General features: G+C 35.0%; 1 protein-coding gene across 2 annotated transcripts in view; it reads left to right on the forward strand.

The window, feature by feature from the left end:
* LOC134790798 (protein muscleblind-like) overlaps positions 1-24,899 on the forward strand; it is a 402,804-nt gene that overhangs the window by 172,731 nt on the left and 205,174 nt on the right. For both annotated transcript variants that reach the window (XM_063761743.1, XM_063761740.1), the window contains exon 2: positions 14,720-14,761. The gene's annotated coding sequence lies outside the window, so the exon portion shown is untranslated. The remainder of the gene's footprint in view (positions 1-14,719; positions 14,762-24,899) is intronic.

Here is a 24,899-nt window from a genome sequence, read left to right on the forward strand (position 1 = left end):
TTAAAGTGTTATAAAAAAATAATTACTCAAATCGGCCCACGGGTCTCGGAGTAATCGATGAACATACATAAAAAAAAAAAAACATAGCCACAACCGAATACAGAACCTCCTCCTTCTATGAAATAGAAGTCGGTTAAAAAGGAGTGTTTTTGTTGTCAGCAGGTACTATAAATAAATAAATAAAAATTAGGGGGACATCTTACACAGATCAACCTAGGGGCTATTATAACTTACGTCATTTCAAATTAGTGCGGGGGGGGGGCATGACGTAGGAGAAAACGGGGTCATTCGAAGCATGATTTTTGGATGATTTAAGGGGGGGGTCAAAAATCGTCAAAAATAGATGACGTAATTTATGGACAGCCCCCTAGCCCTGTGTGTTAGGCGCTAGGCGACGATATACATACTTATATAGATAAATACATACTTATATACATAGAAAACAACCATGACTCAGGAACAAATATTTGTGTTCATTACACAAATAAATGCCCTTACCGGGATTCTAACTTAGGACCATCGGCTTCGCAGGCAGGGTCACTACCCACTAGGCCAGACCGGTCGTACGGTCGGTCGGCTATATACCGTACGTACCTACTTACCTAATATACATATATATTTATATAATGCTGATTGTACATGCGATCAATAGTTTGTTGTGTGAAATTTTGCACTAAGGTTTCGAAGAGGAAGCAAGAGTTTTAAATACAGAGAGGCCAATTCAAACTTATATTGTGACACCAAAATGATATGAACATAATTAACATTAATAATGTTAGTCGCGCGTGGGGTTACTAGATGTCAGGAATTTTGCCTGTTTGTCATGAATGCGGCCGGAATACGAAAATGTCAGGAATTTTAGTGAATTAACAGACTTTTTTATTATGTACCTAAAAAGGTACATTATTCAAATTTACTTACATAAATCCAAAACAAATAAAATTTAAACAATGTATCAAGCATACATAGATATCGCTTACGGCTAGATCCTTTGTTTTGAAAAATGAAACATAATTAAATTAACTGGTTTAATCGTAGAGTTTATTTTCTCAATTATATTTATATTGGGTATAAATTTATTAGATACATTTAAAAATAGATATCAAACGACTTGTGGAGTTCGAGTGTGATAGTGATGGACTCCATATCATAACTTATTTCACTGAAACACTGACCAAATATAGTTTAGTTTTCGTGTAAAATATAAACAAAACCTCGAAATTTTTTCAGTGTTATTATTTGACAAGATTGATGTTATGACGTATCACCCTAAAATATATCCGAGTTATTTTACAAGCTAGCTGCGACGCTATCGAATAAAAATCGCAATCACAGCGAATCCAGTTTGAGCCGACTGTGTATTTCGCTCTTTCAAAGTATTGCAGACATTCGGAACAAAAACATTAGGCGAATCTCCAGACTATTTTCATTTTTTGAAATAGTTCTAATATGTATAACTTTCTAGTTACTACTAGACGATAAAAGTTTTTGTTGAAAATATTACATAGGTATATATAATTATTGTTTTTTTTTTATTATTAATGTAATGAATCATTTTATTGAAAACCACATTTTATAACTAGTTACTACTAGACAATAAAAGTTTTTGTTGAAAATATTACATAGGTATATATAATTATTGTTTTTTTTTATTATTAATGTAATGAATCATTTTATTGAAAACCACATTTTATAACAAAAATACAAAAAATACTTTTTACTTGGGGGCCAGTAATATTCATTCATGTTAGATCGAGTATTCCCGACTCGCTTATCATGCTGATAAGAAACGTTCGTTAATACAAGTTAAACAAATACCTATCCGTTTGACTTGCCATGCTATAAATTATTCGGTCCAATAAAAGAAACGTATGGCATCATTCCAAAATGTAACTGCTCAAATAACTTGGATACTCGCACTTACAAGGAGAGTAACACTCAGAGAAAACGAGAACCCTTTTTCCAATAAGGATGATCGAACGGCGGAGTTTCACGTCGAAACTGGAAATTCTTGGGCAGTCGTAAACAAGTTCGGGCCAGCCCTGGCCGCGGCGGCAATATCGGCAAGTTCCTGGCCGCAGCTGGCATCCTCGCCGATGTCTCAATAATCCTCAAGGTGCCGTCCTAATCGACTCTTCCATAGTTCGACGCAAGTGTGACTAACTGATTAATTCCAAGTCTCGATCTGTACGTGCCGCCGCTGTCTTTGCCCATTATTGTTTGCCCCTCACTTTCCGCCGGACTCGTAACATTATTGAACGATATTTGGAGTATTATTCGGCGAGCCGTTACCGAGATTCCTATTTATATATCGAAGGACGGCCGTTAGATCCCATATCGTCTAATTCGGATTGTAATTGCTGCTATTTCGTAAGATTGGTACCGATTTTCTTGCGCTTAGGATAATGGTACGTCCGAATCATATTTTACTAACGTACAATAAAAGCATAACGTATTTGTTGCAACAAAATATTTACTAGTGTTCATGTAGCAAGTGTGGCTGGCATTAATTAGAGATGTGCGTGGTAGTGGGCCGTGAAATGTGTCGCCCTCGCAAATTTTTCGTACACAGATAAATTACGACTCGCGTACGTCTCGACCTCACGTGAATATAAGGCACAGGGACATTGAATTAATTTTATAAGAGTGTAATATGTTGGTTTTATACTTTTATTAGTATTCATTTACAATTTGTAATAATAAGTAGCATTAGGCTTTTTTTAAGGAACATTACTCATACTGATAAAATGGAAATAAAGTGGAAAAAAGAGTTCTCATAAAATAACAATATCATATCAATATAATAATTTAATTAACAACTAATATGTATGTCGTAACACGGAGTCGTCTTTATTTTGTCTAGCTGTTCTGAACTGGTGTCTGAACGATTCAGTCTCGGAATGAATAATTATTAATATGTCGGCAAGAGAGCTCCAGTCAGTAGGAAGCAAATAACACATGACGCTCCATAAATTAACACATCACAACTCGCTTACATTAGGTTCATATTATACGTATCTTATTTTATTATTTGTTTTAAAATTGTACTCTTTGGTCTAAATATATTTTAGTTTATATATTATGTACGTGAGGTACCTGCTGAAGTATGGTCATAAATATGAAAAAATAGCTCCGTATAATTCGCAATGAGAATGCCATCCGTGGAGTATGGCTAAGCGCCGCGTAATAAGACGACAAGGGAGCCTACAAATCATAATAAATTCGGGGAACTTATTAAGTCAGCCGCCAACAAACAATGGACCGAGTTATTGCCGGCGATCCACGCTCGGTTTATATACCCTTCTCCCTCATACTCGAGGAATAGAACAATCATTTTGTTTATCGGAAAAAGCTCACGAAAACTAGAGGTATGAGGGCCAATTAAGACAAGCCAGAATTAATAGTGGAGAAGCTTGACGCCAGACGGCCGATATCGCGAACTTAAAGGATTATAGCCATTATAGGCCAGCAAACAAGTCAACAACAGTTAGTTGAGGTTATTATTGTTTGTTTGTAAAAATGTCAATAGTTGTAAAAAAGAAAACGTTTTGATTTGTTTTTGCGTTAATAAACGAGTAAGTTTGCATATTTAGATACTAGTGTTGAAATAGGAAACTCTAGTAGATATTGGTTCTTCTGAAAATGTTTTCATAAGAAAACAAATTAAATTTATAATACTACATTTAATATATTTTATAAAGATAACTAAGTATTAAGCAATAGTAACTGACCACAAATCGAATGAAGCATTTTAGACCGCGTTAGCGGTTAATAAAGTATTAATGAATTCGCATTTAAACAGATTTAATTGTTAGTTAAAAGTTAAGTTTTTTTTTACTAAATATAGGTACATTTGGTTATTTCGTCTGTCTCATTTCAGATACAAACTTACAGATACCAAAATTGTATACATAGGTATAATTTAGTCAGTCAAGTAGGTACATATTAAAAATACTACATAAAAAAAACTCTAATAGTACTTATTAAAAAAATTCGAAGGTATAGTTAAAGTCGCAAGCCAGTTTTCCAAGTAAATATGAATAGGAATATTAGTTTAAAAACATACAATATATTAATCATGACAGATCCCAAATAGTAATCATCGTATGTGAGAAGTATAGTTGCGCAATAGCCGCGAGACTCGGTCGTAAATCGCGACTAATTGCGACTTCGGGCCTATCTCGTCACCTCCCTCGCATCGTGACACAACCACAGCAGGTCAGCATCATGGCAGGTGAATGCCATTTGAAATGATTACTTATCAATTTTAGGGTTAAGGTCCTCAAAAAGGGACAAAAGGAACTCAGGTGGGCTTCCCCCTATATAGAGGGAATCCCACCTGAGTTCCTTTTAATACATATGTATTGAATATGCTTGTGCCGCACACTGGTGTGCCCGCCTTTATAGGATCACATTGTTGTCAACTTGTCTGTCTGTCTATTATGTCACTTTTTAATTCCATGTAAACCGTTTCAGCAAAAACTGTGTATTTTATTGTGTTAATAATCAGAAACAAACACATAAATTCGTCCATGTTTAACTACTTACAGTAACACCTAATTGAAAATTACTTCAATTCAATGTGTCAAACTTGACATAAGTTAAAATTATTTATTTTGGAATTTATTAATAAACCGTTACTATTTCCTCCCTAGTGAGTTATAGCTTTTTTTCACAAACCATAACTCCCGCGCGAATAATATAGGCCTTTGTCCTTTAGTACCTACATGTGCATGAAATAAGATCTTTTTCGAGCAAGTGTGATGAAAAATTTATAAATATATCGACGCTGGAAAGGAGAAATTGGATAAGCGACATTTTCAGAGATATTGAGTTATATACATCGTTGGAATCGCCAGATTTTTCTGCATCTAATGGACTAGGTTTCGTACACATCTGACGACTTTAGTGTCGCTTATCCCGTCGGTGATTTGGAGAATCACTGGTACATTTAAGTTACTAAACGACTTTGTTTTCAACAAATTTTTGAAAAGTGGAGATTAGATGAAAAGTTATTCAATGTAATGAACCTTATATTTGCCAGTTCAGCTTAACCTTAACTTGGATAATTTTGCCTTATGACAACTAACCTTTCACTGTCGGTTAACTATTTTTACTTGGCCGAATAATAGGTTTTAATGTCATATAGATAAATTTACTTGACTGTCAAATGTGAACTATTGGCGTTTATGATCATTTACCTAATTTCAGATATAAAACTTTTGTCGTTTATTCCATTTTACCTAAATTTTGTTGGAAGTTACCTAGTAAATTTTTAACTTACTTTCTTTTTGTTATTATTTTTCATACTATCAGAAAATGCCAAGTTAGGGAAATAAATAAAGACAAAATAACATTACATATTTTAATCTAAGCTATACACGAGATAATATTTTTTTCCTATTTTGGTTTCAAATACAAAGTTCCCATTCTTACTGTAATAAAGTTGACACTTGTTATCTTAAAAGACTCTTTACATAACTTCTTATTTGAAATAAAGCTATATATACAAATTCCTTAAAGGATATTTTTTAATATGCGTAGGTATGACAACCCTTTCCTTGTGGTCGATAACTATAAAACTCATAGAATCTAGATGTATCATAGGTTGAATGTGTCGCATAAGCAACTTATCGAGTTTGAAATTGCTTCTTAAAAAGTGATTAGATAATTTATCTTGATTTGTTTCATGTCAAATTTTACGTATATACTTTTTTGCTTGACTATAAAATAAGCATATTTTGCAATAAGATAGTTTTTACTCGACCAATTATGACGACAAATTAAGCTTGGACTTTTTTACCTTACTAATTTCTTATGAAACATGTTGGTAAGATAATTTTACCAAAATTTATTTATACGATCATTTTGCTTAAGCGACACTAAATTCTAAAATAACTCATTTGAAGGTAAAATAATAATAGGATAATGTAGAATACATCACTATAACCATATAAAGTTTCTCATTTAAGAAATTCGTCATCATAATGAATTTTAATGATTTTTTTTTTTAGAAAGGGTTTCGGTTTTTTGGCTCCCCCGTAAAGTTAGCTGCGTGTCGCTTATCCAATTTCTCCTTTCCAGCGTCGATATCCATATCTATACTAAAAACAAAAATGAATACTGTGTTATCCATTTGCGTAATTCTTTATCTACTTCTAGTAAGATTTCAATGAAAACTGACATGATCCTGCTGTAACTTTTAGAACTGCTGCATTTGAAAGATTTGCTCGACGACCTATTTATTATAATATCTCGGAAAAGTAAATAAATTATAGCGAACCATTTAGCAATGTCGTTAGAGAATGATTCTAAATTACTACAGCTAGTGATGTAAATATACAAGAAAAAATAAAGGAAAGCATTTTCTTAATACAAAATCTTTTCACGATTGAAGTTTATTATTTTCTCTTTATTCATCATCTTTCTTATTATGAAACAGCCCCGGTATGTGTGTGTATTTTCCAATTTAGCAGAGATGACGCATATGCGCGTCATATAGTCGTGGACATAATACAAAAAGGCCCACTTGCATGTTCCAGGGTTAGCCAACTAACTCGGACTCGGTTTATACAGTAGAGTTTAGGCCTGTATACACGGTTAACTCCGAGTTAGTTGGCTAACCCTGGAACGCGCAAGAAACCCAAATGTTAAAAAACAAAGGGGTTATTCTAGTCAACACAAACTCCTTTTAATAACCATACTTTTGTTTATATATCAATACTTAAACAAGTTTCTCATATAAGGGTTTCTAAGAAAACGTCTGAGAAGGTGTCTAAAATTGTAATAAATATTAAGAGTTCTTGCATAGATTTCATACCTCGTTAATAGCTCTTTAGCTTTATAGGTGGCTAAATATTTCAATAACATTTAAAGTCAAGGAAATGTGCATTTATATATAAATATAACATCGCTCGAATCTAAAATACCGTTTCCGTTATTACCGAGGTATACCTCGAAATTAGGTGTCACACAAAGAAAATGGAACCTAACACCGATGTTTTTAATTTCCTATTTTTTTCCTATTGGCGAGCAAATATCGCAAATAAAGTATTTGGGAATCATAAAGATAATAACTAAGAATCAATCTCAAGTCTTAGTCTTTTCAGAATATTTACCATTATTACGCTAATCACTAAATATAATACGCGTTTGCTTACTTGAGGTGTTGCGTGTTAGTATGGAGCAACCAAATCTTGCGCTCCTGATGCGCTAGTTTACGATTTTCGACTTTTTTGCGTGATGTTTTCGTACTAGTGTTATACTTATTCGACAGTCAAAAGATAAAGCTTTATTTCTGTATTCTTAGATTCAAAGAAAGTTAATAAGCTTTTTTATTAAACGCTATTTTATACATACCGCGGTAATGAATGCCAATTTTAATGGGGTCGTTAATAGGGGTACTTACCTTACGTACCTATGCCACAAGAGAAAAAAAGTAATTTTCAACGACGTTTAAAGCTGGTCACATGAATACTCATATAAAACTAAACTAAATACCAGTCACAATTTTTATAAAACCCCAGCCGAAAGCGAGCCCATCCCAGCAGAAATAGATAACTGATTTGTGATTTTGATACGTTTTCATTTGCTATTAAAACGGTAGCCTACTTTCAGTTTTGTATTATTTGGCTCATGGTCACGTGTTTTTTCCCAATTTTGGCACGAGCCTCTCAGTTAAACGTGTAGGCAATTGACACAGGTACTCCACGGTTACACGGCTAATGGTAAACGTGTAGAAATTAGGTCGCCTAACTGGCCACTCGCCGAGCTCCGCTCATCTCTGATCGCGAGCAATCTAAATCCAGATTGTTATGAAGAAATCGTTTATTAGTAACTTACACCTGGTGTAAAGGATCAATCTTCACCATTTAAAATATTTGTAAAACGGAATTGGAGATACTACAGCCGCGATTTGACTGTTGAATAATTTGTGTGATAGCTGTTTAATTCAGGTTTGATTTTCCTTCTGCAAACACCGATTCCAATTAACTACTTCGGCTCACATGTTGCGTTAACAAGAGTAGTAAATTGGTTTCAACGGGCTTGTGAACACTTCGTCTTTCAGCAAATAATGTAACATAGTAGGTATAGGTATAAATGTAAGTATTTAAACTATTTAATCAGTTTAAAATTTTAACAGACTTTGTATCGATATGGAAGGTTATCGTGGCTTGTTATTTAATTACACCGAACATTGATTTTGTAAACAATAATTGTATGTTCAAGTACTACCTGCTAATAAATATTTGAGAGCCGGTGAAATTTACAGTAGTGAGTTGGGCCATCACATTGCAAATAAAAGTTAGTTTAAATATTCTTTTTAACGTTAACGTACGTTTAACCTAACAGCATGTTTTTAAATATAATGGCGGTCAAATTGACTGACGCGAATCATTATAAGGGACAAACACGACATGCTAAGTTTCAGGATATACAGGATGTCCCTAGCCATTGGACAAAGCCGAAATGTACATATGCATTAGGGTATTTAGAACCAGTATACAAAGTATCATAACAATCGGTGTAGCGGTTACGAAGAAATTAACAAATTACGATTTTTTTACTTTGGAGCAACCTGTATGTGTAAGTAGCTCCTGAGGTAATAAATAGTATGAAACCTTCTTCGACCGTTTTGATTATTTTTTTTATTTATATCATTAATAAGATTCTGACTTTTGACAAATGTCATCATTGCCGCACATTTTCAAACAAATTGTCAAATTAGCACTGCCAATGATTAATACAGTATGTTTCTTTTTGTTGTCGATTATTGGAAATAACTTTTGTTTGAAAATTTATTTTTTTATCTTTTGTTCTTATAAAAAAAATATTATCATTAGAGCATTTCTGAGAAGTAACCCTACGTGGGATTTCAGGGTTTGGCCAATGGCTAAGGTCACCCTGTATATTAATTATTGTAATTGGGCACGCGGGACCAGGATTGGTTTATCATGAAATATGCATTACTGCATTATTGAATCTCGTTTTAAAGTGAACGTATGAAAAACACAAGACTATTTATCTGTCCGATAATAAGCGTAAATTGTTCACTTTTGCATGCAAAATTAATCGACACACAATTTGACGGCATTGCGTGTCCAGCTATTAAATTAATTACGGCGGATTGCTGAAAACGTTGTCATAACCATTTTAAGAGTCATAAATGTTTGATTGTAAAGCTACAATAAAATAAATCTATAATTAGTGCAAAAATCAATAAAATATTTTACGATCGTTGTTTGTCAGTGAAGTTCGTGGGACACGAAGTGTGGCGGCCAAGTTTCCTCGTACCTAAATTATAATTTCATTGCGCATCGGAATGATGGAAAATCTAGCCTATATACAATATACATGAGTTATGCGACTCAAATACTGATACGACTCGCAGTGCATCTCACGTGCACCGTTAAATGCTTGCAAAATACCTAATGACACTACTCCCCAGAACATTTAGCGTGCACAAATCAGAGTGACGTGAGTGATTGTCGAAAAGGGCGTACCTTCGTGACACATTCGTAATTAAAAAAAAAAAGAAGAACTACCGAATATGTTCGAAACTATTTTCTTGGACTTAACTTAGTAAAATTATTTTTAGAAACTTTAAAGTTTTTATTTTTACTTAAATGTTATTTGTGCAAAGTGGTAATGTTGAGTCCCGAGGATTTTAATGTAGAATCTTGAGCGTAGCGAAGGGCTCTAAGGCACTAAGTACAAAAAAGCTTTGGTACTTACATAAGTAATTTTTTTACCTCAGCAATACGAGTAAGAGCATAATATAGGTAAGGAAAATATACACCCATTCACCCATACACCCGTTCACCAAACGCCCATTCACCCGAACACACATTCACCCAAATACCCACTGACGGCACTGACCCAAACACCAATTTACCCATATATTCAAACACCCATTCAGCCAACCCAAACATATTCACCCATATATTCCGCACTTTGAAATGCTTTGTCTTACTCAGTGAGCATAATCAAATTTTACTGTTTTTAAGCATCAAAGCACCCACGTTCGAGCTGCAGAACGGATGTTTTTAGGGTTCCGTACCCAAAGGGTAAAACGGGACCCTATTACTAAGACTTCGCTGTCCGTCCGTCCGTCCGTCCGTCCGTCCGTCCATCTGTCACCAGGCTGTATCTCACGAACCGTGATAGCTAGACAGTTGAAATTTTCACAGATGATGTATTTCTGTTGCCGCTATAACAACAAATACTAAAACAGAATAAAATAAAGATTTAAATGGGGCTCCCATACAACAAACGTGATTTTTGACCAAAGTTAAGCAACGTCGGGAGTGGTCAGTATTTGGATGGGTGACCGTTTTTTTTTTGCTTTTTTTTGTTTTTTTTTTTTGCATTATGGTACGGAACCCTTCGTGCGCGAGTCCGACTCGCACTTGCCCGGTTTTATATTTTTTTTTTTTACTTTTAATGGCTAAATCAGAATCTATGCGTAGGAGGACAGAATTAGACAAACGTGTTGTTTCTCACAGCCAATACCTACACAACGCAGATAATAATAGAAAATAATACAGCATTTCTCATAATATTTACGTGAAACATTATATAGGATCAAATTACAAAAAAAACTCTTTCAATGTTTTGAATTGTGAAGCCCTAAAAATAAATAGGTAGGTCACGCCCTTGTACGACGCTACGGCGCGGCGTAGCATTCGGAAGCCCGTAGCAAGTAAATATCTGTGTGTTACGAAATATCTCCGTAGGACGATTATATTTAGTCATTTATAGTCAAACGCGCTAAAAGTGTTTAATTTATTTCTGAAAGCTGTTATAAAATAATTTTAATACACTTGTCGTCGTTGTAAAACAGCTCATAAGCATGCCTCGTGAAGCGATCATTGGTCCAGTCTGTGAAGTAGGTAATGATTAAAGTAGCGTCCCTATTGTAACAAGTATCAGATTGCAGGGAAAAGAGGAGAGTTTGTATCTTAAAGTAATTAACAATTACCGTGTTGTCCCCGGTAACGAAGATAATTTGCCGCGCGGGCGGCGGCGGGCGGCTGCGCTCGCACTAATTCAATCCAACATTGGTGAATAACTCCGCTTGCAGCGCAACTTTTTTTGTAAATCAACTTAATGGCACTGTATACTTTGCCTAGTTGGCTGATACTTATTGTCAGAGGTTTGTATATAAAAAAATGAAAGTTAGATTAAAACAGAAAGTCAGTTAGACCATTAAAGATTTCAAGTTCTTTGATTGAACATTCCAGATGTGTTCACCCACTTCGGTATACTTCTCGCCAAATTTTCAGAACTATAATTTATTTGCACCCACACATATAAGTATCTATGCTATGCACTGTAAAGTAGTTCAATCGTTTACCATTATTGAACTGTCTTAAACACAACAGAGGCAATGGAGTCACCGAAAAGCAATGAGCCGCCTCGAAGCGTCACAATGCGCCACTCCATTCGCACTGTTTTCTCCGTTCACCGAGGAACGAGTGCAATTTCCCGCGTTCCGTATCGCGAGCGACGTACAAAAATTGCTTTTCTGAACGTGAAAATATAGAGAAAAAAGTGGTGCCATGCAAATTTTTGTAAAGTCATTCGGAGGCGTGCGTTTGTATTTCTCGGGTAGGGGTAAGGAAAGCGAACAATTGTCGTCGCGGGGAATTCCTTTATTTTGTAAGAGGGATATTGCGCGTCGGATGCAGGCGCGCAGCTGCCGCCCGAACGAGCGTTGTTTACCGGCACCGTACCGCGCGGCGACCGGCCGGCGACCGGCACTACGTCCGCATCGCAATCCAATCCAACCAATACTCAGCCACATTCACTTAATGCTTTTATTAAATAAAGTACGCTTTCCGGTTAAAATTCCAAGTAAGTACATTAAATAAAATAGTTATTTATTATATAGAACACATTAAAACTAAAATATTCCACTTTATACTGTAGGGTTTTTCACAGGATTTACAAGTTTTTCCGTACCTCATACTAAATATGACAAGGAAAGTTTCTACTCCCCCTCTTAGTCTGCCGAATTATAATTAATTGTCTCGATAAACTTCCTTGTAACATTATTTCTGCTTCATTAAGATTTTTTATCGAGATTAATCTTCTTTCCCCATTTAATCTTTTATCCCTATGAAACACATCAATCAAACCATCGTATCACGGAAAATAGACTTTTTTATATACCTTTACGAAAAATACAGTCTTTCTAAACATATAGAATAAGGTTTTGAACGAATAAAATGTGCGTATGTTTTAGTTTTTAAATCACATTAGCAACTTTTAGTGTTTATAATATAGTGTTCATGTATATGCATGGTTTTAGCAACAATAAATTTCTCCGGGAATAACGCCTGAAGATTCAGGTCTACGAGATTAAATAAGACTTAAGAGACTATCGTGTAACACACCAAACAAATTAGGAGTAATGAAACCGCCCCTGTTTGCTCTAGACTATCTATCCCCGTTGGTAAATCACGATAGTAGTGCCCTATTTACTCGAGGGAAGTTATTTTTCTCAGATGACGTCACCAGGCCTCGTTTCGATTGGAGCGGGGTCAAGGCCCTACCCGCTCGTAAATACAAATAAAAAGGATTTTGTCTGGATCACGTAGTCTGATGATTATCATAATTTATTATTACTATGAAATAACTTGCAGATATAGATAAATTTACTTCGTTATATACTTGCAGATTCAATATGCACAATGTTTGTCCACATACCTGGTGTGTATCTTCAAATATTAAGTCTATACTCCTATAGCCTCCTGAGTCACAGAGGCCCTTATAAAGGCTTTATTCCAAATTTTAATACTTATTAACTTTTATTAAATAAGACAAGATTCCAAATTCAAAAACAAACCTTAAGCTTCTGGACCTAAGGCTAAAGAGAAGTTTTATTAATTTTAATAAAATTCCCGATTTTTGTAATTACACATTTATAATGCCCTCAATTATGTTTGATATCATGAAGAAAGGACTTATGTATATGAATTACTCTTTTGTTAGTTAAAACTATTAGTAAAAAAAATATGCATAATCCATGTAAGCCAGGAACCATTAATTTCCTTTATCATGCGTTTTATTGATAACAAACTTTGCTGTTTAAAAAATTATGATTGTGAGTGTTACGTACCTATAACTGTGTTACCTATATAAAATGTTGAATTCCACTGCTCACACAAATGCTTTACGGAAAACCGCAACTAACGGCGCGATTCGGGAAAATCTCTAATTCAGATTCACTAGATATGAAATAGTAAATATATGTGACGTTCTACGGCAAAAGGTACCTTATGGCGCTGCATTCTGCAATAATATTATTGCGGCGCTATGCGACGTCACATATCTTTACTATTTCATATATGTATCTAGTGAATCTCTAATTCATTTCCCGAATCTCGCCGTATATCGGTTAATCCGTTTTGTAGAAAAATGGGATCAATTATTTATTCAGAAACACAGACACAGCCTTTCACCGTTGCTTAGTAAGTAAAAACAACGCGACGAATAGATAGGATACGAGTACCTATTTTAAAATGAACTGTTATTCGTCCATTAGCTAGTTGTCATGCCGCCGCCCTTGTTACTGCATTCCTATACGAAGCTGAATTAACGTAATGGATTTTGTTACTCAATGCAAATTGTTAAATTGATTTATATCCATTGAAATTAATCTGTCAGTATTTCGTGGTAATTTAAGCTACGTGTCGCAGGAGGCAGCGGCATTATCACTGACGTGTTTCTACAACGTAACATACCTACTTAATTAATTTATCGTAAGTTCTAAATATTTTTCATTAATATCGTGGTGGCATGCGATGCGGCAGACATGTCCAGCCCAGTCCCACTTAAGCTTGCACCCAGAAAGGTGAGCCAAAATGGTTACTGAGTGGGACCCTCGGAACACAATAGACGGTGCAGGCCGGGGTTCAGGCAGACCGAAAAGGAGATCGCGGGACGACTTGGACGCATTCTACCCCAAATGGTGCCCCAATGATGCCCAGCAGCGGGACACCAAAGTAGGCTAATAAAAAAAAATCGTGGTGGCTTTGCTGTTGTGATTAGAAAGTTAAATACCTACGTCATTTATTTTATCCAGGCGATTGACAGTGATGCAACCCGCGTCAGAGCGGTAACAGTAATGCTGCCACAGTCGCAATTCGTACGTCACCTTTATTCTAATTAGTGAAAAAAGTTAGGAACTTGCAATAATTACGACTACATTACATAGTCGTCAGCTTCACAGTAAAAGTGATTCATTTGTTAGCAGATCAATTAGTTGTTATAATTAGGTACTTCGTTTAGAAAATTGTTTTCAATAAATTGGACAATTTGAAAAAAGTATTGCAAATTAGTAACATGTGTATGATGAATACATCATAGAATCCTTAATTTAGTATTTTTGTAATTTTTGACGTTATCGTCTTGCAACTTGTAAGTATCCCTATTTTCTGAGAGATCTGCGTCTCTTAAAACTTCTATACATTTTGGTCAGATGTTTGGTCGTGAATATGCGAAATATCATATTGATAATTTAATACAAATGATTTCATTAAATATTTTATTTAAAATATTATGTATAAAATAATAAACAGTACGAGTAGGTACAAAATGCTTGACATGTTTTCAGACATACATTTTCATGTGCATTTCTCCATCTAAAATAAGCACATAATAATAAGTAACGTTGTTTTAGGATAACGACTTACCTACATAATCCTCGTTTCAGGTTACGTTGCCGTGCTGTAGCCAGGAGATAATTTGCGAAAAGGTACGTCCCTTAAGCATCTATTTGTATTCACGGGCATGAGATCTCCTGAGAGGATCTCGGGTAATTTCATTGGTACTTAAAATCGTGTTTTCTAGATATACGAATAGTATCGATAACGCTATAAGAAAACTAGTTGTCAGATGAATTTGCTGTTTACTTTGTAGAATGTAGGTATCTATCGTTTAACTGTGTGGATAAACATGGCCGCTTATTTTGTTTGTTTGTGAACTCATCGGCATTAAAATGGGAACAAATACTTAGTTATGTTGAGGTTAGTTATCTCATATTTTAGTGGTATTCAGTTAAAAACTTTTAAACGAATTTAAATACGTATTTACCAATTTACCTACTCACCAATTATCGAACGAGCGAGCGAAGCGAAGCGAAGTTCTTACATTCGACTTGGATCACGTGGCTGGCTAGCGGCACGTCCCGGCATTTCGATGTTTTTAAGCTGAACTGTCAGAAGATAGTTCAAGAACTTAAGTAAATTTGTTCTAATTTAAATGAAATTGGGTAAACGTGTAGTTGAGGGCATTATATTTTAGTCATTAAATTATGAGCAGGCTCGATTAAGGGATTATTGAGGTAGAAGAGCTTAGAAGGCCAAAAAGCTGTTTGTGAGGGGCCTATTCTGGTCATTTTATTTGCAAAAAACATGGTCGAATTTAGTATCAAATGAAAGTGCTCGGTTTGCACTTTTATAATATCGTTTTTAAATTTACCTTTTTGAAATAATTAACAAGATAAAAATAAAATAATATAAACATAATATAGGTATTTGACATTTGACAGGAAATATTTCGGCTTAGAACCATAGATGTAAGTAAAATGAGGTAGATATGGTACCAGGCGCACGATCGTGAGCCATTAAATATAGGTTCCGGAACCTATATTTAGTTAGTCGTATGGGTTAATTGGGTGACGCGAACCTGTCAAGTTGTCAAAATCGTTGGATCAAATTTTAATTTTGTCAACTATGAACGTCACACGTCTACATAAATAAAAGGTCATTGCTTAGAACAGATACATTTTATTTTAATCTCTATGATTTCTATGATGACTTAAATCTAGGAGAGGGACAGTCGTATATAAACATAAAGCACTTTATTCGAAAAAATAGCGACATCTATATTACTTAACGCTAAACTTTTTTTTTTAAATATGGCTTCACTTTATTTCGTCAGAACGTCTTAAAAGTCTTGTATCTAAGGTATGGATCAAACAAAAAAACATCTGTTAGAACAGTTTATTTATGGCCATCGTCGTTGTCACAAAAAAACAACTTTGTCAAATAAAACTCAAAATATTATAGCACTCCATTTATTGTCTGTACCTATTGCGACATAATTCAGATAAATAAAAATACTTTCAGTTTTACAATGTTAAAAGAAACAAAGTTTTCATACGCCATCACAGTTGCTGAGAACTTTATTACCAAAAAATTAGAAATATTATGGCGGGTAGATTCACAACCTGCTGCGTGTAATTGTGTTTCGTGGTCAATTGTGTGTTATTCCAGCCGTGTATGATAGGTAATTTATTTACATCAACAGTCAATTTAAAAGTATCTAATCTGTTTCCGTGTATTAATAAATATCCTGAAGCCTTTCTTTAAAGTTTTTTACGTTCGCAACATACTTAGACGCTATTTATGCCTCTCCCCCCCCCCCCCCCCCCCTGATATTGACGTTGATATGTCTGGTTAAGAATTACAGATGGCACTTCAAAATGGATGCAAAAAAGTTCCACGAGAGGGCTCTCTTTGTCCTATACATTATACATACTACTCTTTGCTTAAATCTATCAGTCAAGGGCTCCACAGACCTTGCAATAAATCCAGGCGATTTTTGATCCATTGCCGCCTTATTGCCGCCTATAGTGCGACATGAAATAGTAGAAATTGAATAAAATGGAACTCAAAATGTCCATACTAAATTGTTGCCATGTGTAAGCATTTTACGTCAAAAATGTGACAGTTACTTAGAAAGTGGTGCTCTCATTTATTTTCTACTATTTTATGTCGCACTATACGATACCTAAGTAGGTGCAACAAAGTCAATCGCTCTATAATAATTTTTGGTTAACTGCGAGTTCTCAGTTCGGGGCGAACTACTAGTTTTAATACCAATAAAGGAAAACCACCAACGCCTAGGTACTGCCACTATAATCGGTTAGATAAATCTTGAAAGAATCTAGTCTGTCTAGTCAAAATGTCAGTAGTCATCAAATACGAAGATCATGCCATTAAGGCATTTTCGCTTCCCATCGAGCTGCCCGTCGTCTTCCTATTTTGTGCTGGAATAGCCCTAATAACATGCCACAACTCATTCTGATTTATTCGTACTCGTTATAATTGTGCGCTTCGCTGCCGCTTTGGCCGGCTGTTGCAATTTTCATGCAACCGATCCACGAGAATGGATTCTTTCTGGCAATTTGCTCGTAATACCCCACTGTGCTATTGTAGGAGATAATTTAATTTTGAGATTGCCTCAACGTTAATGGAGCTTTTGTGACTAATTTGACTGTATCTTGGTCCCTAAGCAGTGTTTTTGTCGCGTTTGTGAGAAGTTCAGTTACCCTGGCTCAACCCAAATGATTTTCAACTACATAATTTGAGAGAAATACTAGATATTAGGTCCTTACCTATGAAATTGGCGTTTTTGTTCATAGATATAAGTCTGATCCTAGTTTTTTTTTTTTTTACAAAAGTACATACACAATTAGAATAAAACTACAGTGCACTCAATAAACAACGATTTTACATACAATTAATTGTTATTTTTTATTGTTAAGTGTTCAGAATTAAGCCTTGAAAATAGGTCTTTTCATGTGCTGTCGGTTCGAGTATTAAAATTACTTATATTTTTCTAATGGTACCAATTTTCAAGAAATGGAGATATTGAAAACATACCTTAAAGGTGTCAAAAATTACTGGAAAAATTTTGTTTGGTTTGAATTAGCCATCAAAAAAATATCCGCAAAATTAATTGTATGGAAATTCGTGTTTCGTTGAAATTCTCCGAACAAAACGCCAATTTCATAGCCCAACTAGCAAAATAGTCGTATAAGAATTGATTTACTCAGCCTGTAATCGTATAACAGCCGAGTTACGGTTGTTGAAACACCAATATATCGTATAATAGCGGTTAACTCGACTATTTAGCAATTTTCGCTAATTAGTGCTATAATCATGTCGTATAAACGTTTATAGCACTATCTTTTAGCACTTTTATTCCACCTTTTAATAAATGCTGAGTTAGCGCTACTAAATCACTTTTATTCAGCATAATTGTTCTATTAAAATCATATAACAGCTATAGAATAGCTAATTGTCTGAATAAGGCGCTTTAATACAACTGTTACTCAATTCTCTTCTCTGTTGCTATAAAAGCTTATTAAAAGCAATCCAATAACCATTTGGCAACAATGCTGCTGTAACAGCGCGCTTATATCATAATTCGGGTAATGGGGTTCAAACCGCTGTTATAGGAGCTGAAGTGTATTTACAGGTTTTATTCAAAATATATTCAGCTTAGAGTACTTTTAAAGAGTTTTGAACTACATTAACAGCACAAGTCAGCCATGTTGTCGTTTCAATATAGTCCGGTGGCCAACTGCATGAAACCCTACCTGATAAAAAAATAGAAAAATCCTACTCTGTAGGGGTAGCTGACTTTTAGTAGCATCAACTGCTCTTGGTCGGCCGCGGCTTAATTTGGCAAATTTTGCGCAAATGGCAAAATAGTGGCACAAAAATTCATCAAAAAAAACCCCATCGTATAATAGAATTGAGGACAGCAAAACAAAAGTGGTCAGCTACATCCTGTGTTGGCAGGTTCCTGTGTCCTACCGAATTTGTGGTACAACGTGACAGCTACAATTTACCTCATCGAAAAATAGAATGAAAAAAACTGATTGTAATACCTACATTAAATTTGTTGACGTATGTCTTGGTCGGTCTCACCTTAGCCTGGCAGCTTTTGCAGTCCGTCCGCATTAAAAAAAATGTCAATGGCAGCTATCCTACCATACAAGTGACATTCTATTTTTCGATGAGGTAAATTGTAGCTCACTTGGTACCACAAATTCGGTCGGACACAGGAACCAGCCAACACAGGATGTAGCTGACCACTTTTGTTTTTTGATGAATATTTGTACCACTTTTTTGCCACTTGCGCAAAATTTGCCAAGTTAAGCCACGGCCGTCCAAGAGCAGTTGAAGCTGCTAAAAGTCAGCTACCCCTACAGAGTAGGATTTTTCTATTTTTTTATCAGGTAGGGTTTCATGCAGTCGGCCACCGGACTATAAATCCATAAACATGGCGACATCATGTGCTATAAGTGTAGCAGTAAACGCAGTTACTCGACTTATAGTCGAATTAATGAGATATAAGAGAAACTAGATCGTGTAAGCAAATTTTTACTTATTTTAATTAATATTTTTTTATTGAAATTTAAGAAAATAGACGGCCCATGAATATATATGAACCAGTGCCTTTGGTTTTATCGATAAAGTATTTTTCGCGCTAGGTTTTACTTTATTACGTGTACTTACAGACAGTAAAAACTTATGTACACAATCACGGTAAAAATAAATGTCATGGATGACAGCAGTAAAAAAATACTTAAGTACCTTTTTGTTTTATTAGACACGTGAAGACGATTAGGCCTCAAACATAATAAAATAATTGTAATATAATCGCTTACCTGAGATCGTTTTTAGCACATATTAGTTGAATAAAAGCATTTACTGCACTCTTACACATTTAAAATGCCGAGTAAAAGCAATTCGGCTACTTTTACGAAACATTTTTGCTTAGAAAAAGCAGTGCGGCTGCTTTTATAGAACACTTTCACTGAGTAATAGTAAATTGCTAATGTTTATAGAACAAATAGTCGAATAAAAGCACTATCGTTGCTATTAAAACACTAGAAGCGCTTTTATCCACTTTTACTCAACTTTTGCAGCATCGATTTGCTTCTTATACAGCGCTTACTCGATTTTTATAACACTTTTAGTCTGTATAAGTGCGCCTTTTCGCGTTGAGTAAACGCTTACAGGACTTTTATTCGACTGTTTTTACACCTTTTATAGCACCAAAAAGCGAAAATAAAAACGTGCTCTCAACTTTTATAGCACATAGATTTGCTAGTTGGGAGGTAATGACCTAATATTAATATTAATTTACTTTATTTTGGTGATCTTTCTACACTCCGTTGAATTACACTGATTTAAACTTTCACAATTATTAAACATTATCAAACTACACAACAAGGGTTTTAAGATCTCATCCACATAGAATCCAGTCATTAGCAAATGTAAGCGGAAACGAGTATTGACAGTCGATAAATCGAATATCGTTAGTGTTGTGTGTCGACAGAGTAACATCCCTAGTGCGCAAAACGTTCAAACTGATAAACAAGACCAAGTGCGGGTAGTTCGAAAAACTCGCGCGGCTAGAAGATGTTGATGTCAACTTGAGCCAGTATTCTCCGAGACCACGGGGACAACGCCGTCCTCGAAACGTCGGAGGTAAATCTTAAAACTTAAATACGCGATTAAGTCCCGTTGTGTAGTTTGATAATCTCCGTTGAATTTTCAATGCAAAAACGTAATAAATATGATTTTAATATAATTTTATTACAGCCACTACAATTATTTACATACAAATTATTTTTTTGGCAGAAATCCACTAGATTTATAAATAATCATGTGTTTGAAGTCTAAATCGTCTATATCACTACGTTTTCGTCTAGCTGTAGCCGGTCCGGCGATATTATGTAAATTATGTTGATCCAGGTTATTCAGGTTAATATCATCACGGGCAATTTCCAGCCGTGTTAAACGGGCGACCGGCGAAGGACGTCCTGAAATAGTGCTCACATATTTATTGCTGCATGAATCACCGTGCGTTTACTTGTACAGATGTTTGTCATTTAACATTACAACATAGAACCATACACATATCACGTACAAATATTCTTGGAGCGTTCATTTTCTTGATTAATTGCGATAGTTGGAATGGGAAATGAGAATAGATAACATTATACCAAGAAGCAGAAAATATTTACTCACCCACTTTTATAAATAACTTTTTCTAACGTTTATTGCTCAAAAAAAGTTTTGTAATGCCCGAAACTGGTAACTATGTACATATAATTTAAAAATAAAACATAGAAGAATAAAATCTATTGAATGATCTCTAATAAAAATTATATAGCAGAACTTTATTAGAACAGACAGATCGCTATGCAGACTATAAAGATTCCATAGAATATCACGATCACATAAACTTATGAATAGCTAATCCATAAAAAAGAACAGCGGAAATTTCACGATTCGATCGTAAACGGCGACTCTGATTTTAACGCACCACAAATTCTCCCCATTCCATGTGATTACGACTTCAGCAATACAATCAATCGTCAACTTTTATTTGACTTATCTTTGAAATAAAAACCAAACAAAACAACGGCTGGGTTCCGCGGATTCCAGAAAGTTTGAAGGTGAGCCGACGACCGTCTCCCTAATAGAGAAGAAAAATACGTTAATGTACCCTCAGAACCTGAAGACAAATAAAGCGAGGCGGACACGGACGAATAAAGGCAGGGAGGCACCGAGATAAATAACAATGATCCTGCGAAACGAGTCACCGCAGCGGGCGGGGCGGCCTTGCCTGTCACACTACTTACACTTTCTTGTTATTGCACTCGCTTACACGCATTTGACACTACCTATCTCAATTCTAGCTACAACTTATCTCACTAAACTTAATTTACTTACAAGTAATATTTGATTACTATTTTTCTTTACTATCAATACGATTATCAAAAACCAAACTAAATGAAAAAGATAGTACAGAGAGAGTCAATAGAAGGGAAGAACACACAGTACAGTCATGAAAGGAAAATCGTGTAAATCATATTACAAATGAAATAATAATTATCAGTGTATTTAAAGTAAAACTCGTTTATAGCTTTATTTTAAGTTAATATTACTTATAACTTATAACCTTCTTTCTTGATGGTTTGTATGACTTAGATACACCTAACACTAGCTACACAACCTACGTGAAACACCATGCTTTGTGAACAAGTGTGATAATAAAAAATTGTAACCATCTGCATCTTAGTCGGTAATTTACGTTAATCGTGGTTTCCCCGCCAAATAAGACTTTCTGACTTAGGTACAACATCAGTACAACAACAATGACAAGGTGCTGCAATAAATAACATATTTCTCATTCTCCAACTTATTGTTAATTTTATATGTGTTGAATGTAGTAATGTATAGTTTTTATAGTTGCTCAATTCCACAATTGATGTCGCTGTTCTATCGGCTACTCCGCGCTGTTAAGATTTTTCCACAGCCCCGTATATAGGTAGGAAGTACAGTGCAGTGTAGTCAGTGAACAATATGCTTCGTTAAAAAATCCTAATTACCTATTACTTGCAGCGACTTAACAGCTTACAATTGAAAAGTGTTTAATAACATTGTCTCTTCAATCGTTTCCGCCCTGCACATTGACAAAACAAATTCAGTGAAATTTCCTCTTGTCAAAGTCAGCGACTTCTCCTAATCTCCCTCCACAAAACAACTTAATTAAAATACTTCAAAATAATAACATTTCGTATAACAGAGAACACCGTCAAAGCAATACTAGACAACGCTTAATCACTACTACGGAAAATGGTCCACTCTTTTTAGGGTTCCGTACCCAAAGGGTAAAAACGGGACATATAACAACAAATACTAAAAACAGAATATTACCTATATATATTTAAGTGGGGCTCCCATACAAATTACGTGTTTTTTTTGTCGTTTTTTGCGTAATGGTACGGAACCCTTCGTACGCAAGTCCGACTCGCACTTGGCCGGTTTTTTCTGTATATGACGTTTGTGAATACCTAATGAATGCAGTCTCTGGCTTATGTGATGTCAGGTATGTTACTTGCTGATTAGGTACGTTGGCTGAATTATTGTTCCCTGTATCAAACTGCGTGTCTATGATTTCTCCGCACTAGATAGTTATACAACTTATAAAAGCGCTGACGAAAATAGAGAAGGTTATATCGTATTAACACAAAACGTGGTTGAGATTATACAATATAGAAAATGTACAATGTAATTCAACACTTATGGTTAAACAACCTACTTAAGGTATAGCAATGTCACTAATCGGGAAAAAATAAAATTATACAATACACACACTTAAATACAATTTCATTTTCGATTGATAAAAAATCAAATCGAGTTTTATCTTTAACAACGTCAAGGAAACTGAATCATAAATATTATAATTTTGTGACTTATTAATATTAAAAAGAAAGGAACGAGTTCAATTACGTAGCTGTATATAAAATAAATCATTTTAAAACTAAAAATATGATTTTAACAAACACAGTCACCCAATATGTTGTCCACATTTCGGCACTTGTCTACTAATTGTAATTATAAGTATAGTAGTTCTTAAATTTTTGAGATAAAATTTTCGCATTTGTCTGTATCGCCCAATATAAGAGATGGCCAATTGTCGACCGATCGCCGACAAAATCGGAAGCGTCACTCAACGGAATATCGGGATAAAAACACAACGGGACGGGAAATCGGATCAGTGCTAACGAGCACATTGCAATTAAAGTGCCGCGTGTTCCTCTCGCAGTATTTTGCATCTGCTGTTGTCTATCTTTGTTGTACAGTACGGAAAGTAAATTTTCGTCATAATTTTATACACTTTTACTGTACAAATATGAAAACATTTTGAATAGTTAGTTTTATTTCTTATCGTGTTTTTGTAGCAGTTACAGTGAAGTTAATACAGTTAAATGAATACTTATAAACCGATAACTTGAAACTCCGACGCTTTATTTAACGTAAAGTGACTGCTTAGTAACAATAAAAATAAGTCTTCGTTGTCTCACACAATTATCTCGATGTATCTTGTATACTAACTGCAGACGATCATTCGAGTTGGAAACCGCAATATCACTACTCTACTGATATTACATTCCCGTCCCCCCCGCCTGTCGCCACGAAGTCGCGGCCCTCACCCCCTCAACCTCCCTTTAACCCCATAGGGTAATGAGTGCGACCACAGTCGGTTTCGATATGACCTATAAAAATTTAGAACACAATAGGTTTGGCTGGTACTCATATAAGTATGTACGAGTATATACATACTACATACATATTTCATGACATGTGAATAATATATGTTTTACAATAATATGTATCTAAATAAATTACGAGATACACTTTCTCCGAGATTACATATGCACAATATGTGGTGAGCGGTTTATGGAACTTAAATAATATTTAAAATTAAAATATAAATACTCAGTCAATTATTTTGCGTTAAACTATGAAATATTTTTATAGACATTCTTCAACGCTCGCGTGAAGTGAAATTATGAGTAGATAACGACTGTTTTATTTGTCTCTATTTTGTAAGGGAGCCGCGACCATCGCTAAGGCCGACCCTGATGGTGCAGTTCGATAAGAAGGAAAGACGGCCGTCCATTAGTTGTTTGGGGGCATTATTGACTAGTATTGTAACTATTTGGCTTGGCACCGACTTCAAACATATCAGTTGCTAGCGCATATAAAAATGATCATATTCTATTTATACCTGTTGACGTCGATTTTCTTTTTTTTTAATGAGAATTGTATTTTTTCTATTTTGGTTTTAAGTTTTTGTTATGTCGAAGTATTCTGCAAAACTTGCGCCAGTCATGTCACTAAAGAGGTCCGCGCTTCGGGTACGTTTCAAGGTTTTGATCTGAATCCATCAAGATTTGAAGAGGTAACGTACACACAAAAATTATGGTTGAATTGATAACCGCCTTTTTTTGCAGTCGGTTAAAAAATAAATAAACAAAGCATTTCACTAATACTTAGTAGGTAAGGGGTTGCAAATTTTCTTTTATAGCAATTTCGCAATTATATATAGCAATTATAGAAAAAAGTTCTTATGCCAAGGGGGTCAAGACACACGTCACGAAAAAGGTTAAAAAGCACTGCTAAACAGATATAAATAATATCTACTCTTTCTGCGTCGGGGGTTAAAAAGCGTCGAGGAATAGTAGATTGTTAACCAAGGGTTGAAAGGCACCCATTTCTGTCGAGGTAGTTTGG

The sequence above is a fragment of the Cydia splendana genome, chromosome 5 (assembly GCF_910591565.1).
Source record: "Cydia splendana chromosome 5, ilCydSple1.2, whole genome shotgun sequence".
Taxonomy (NCBI): Eukaryota; Metazoa; Arthropoda; class Insecta; order Lepidoptera; family Tortricidae; genus Cydia; species Cydia splendana.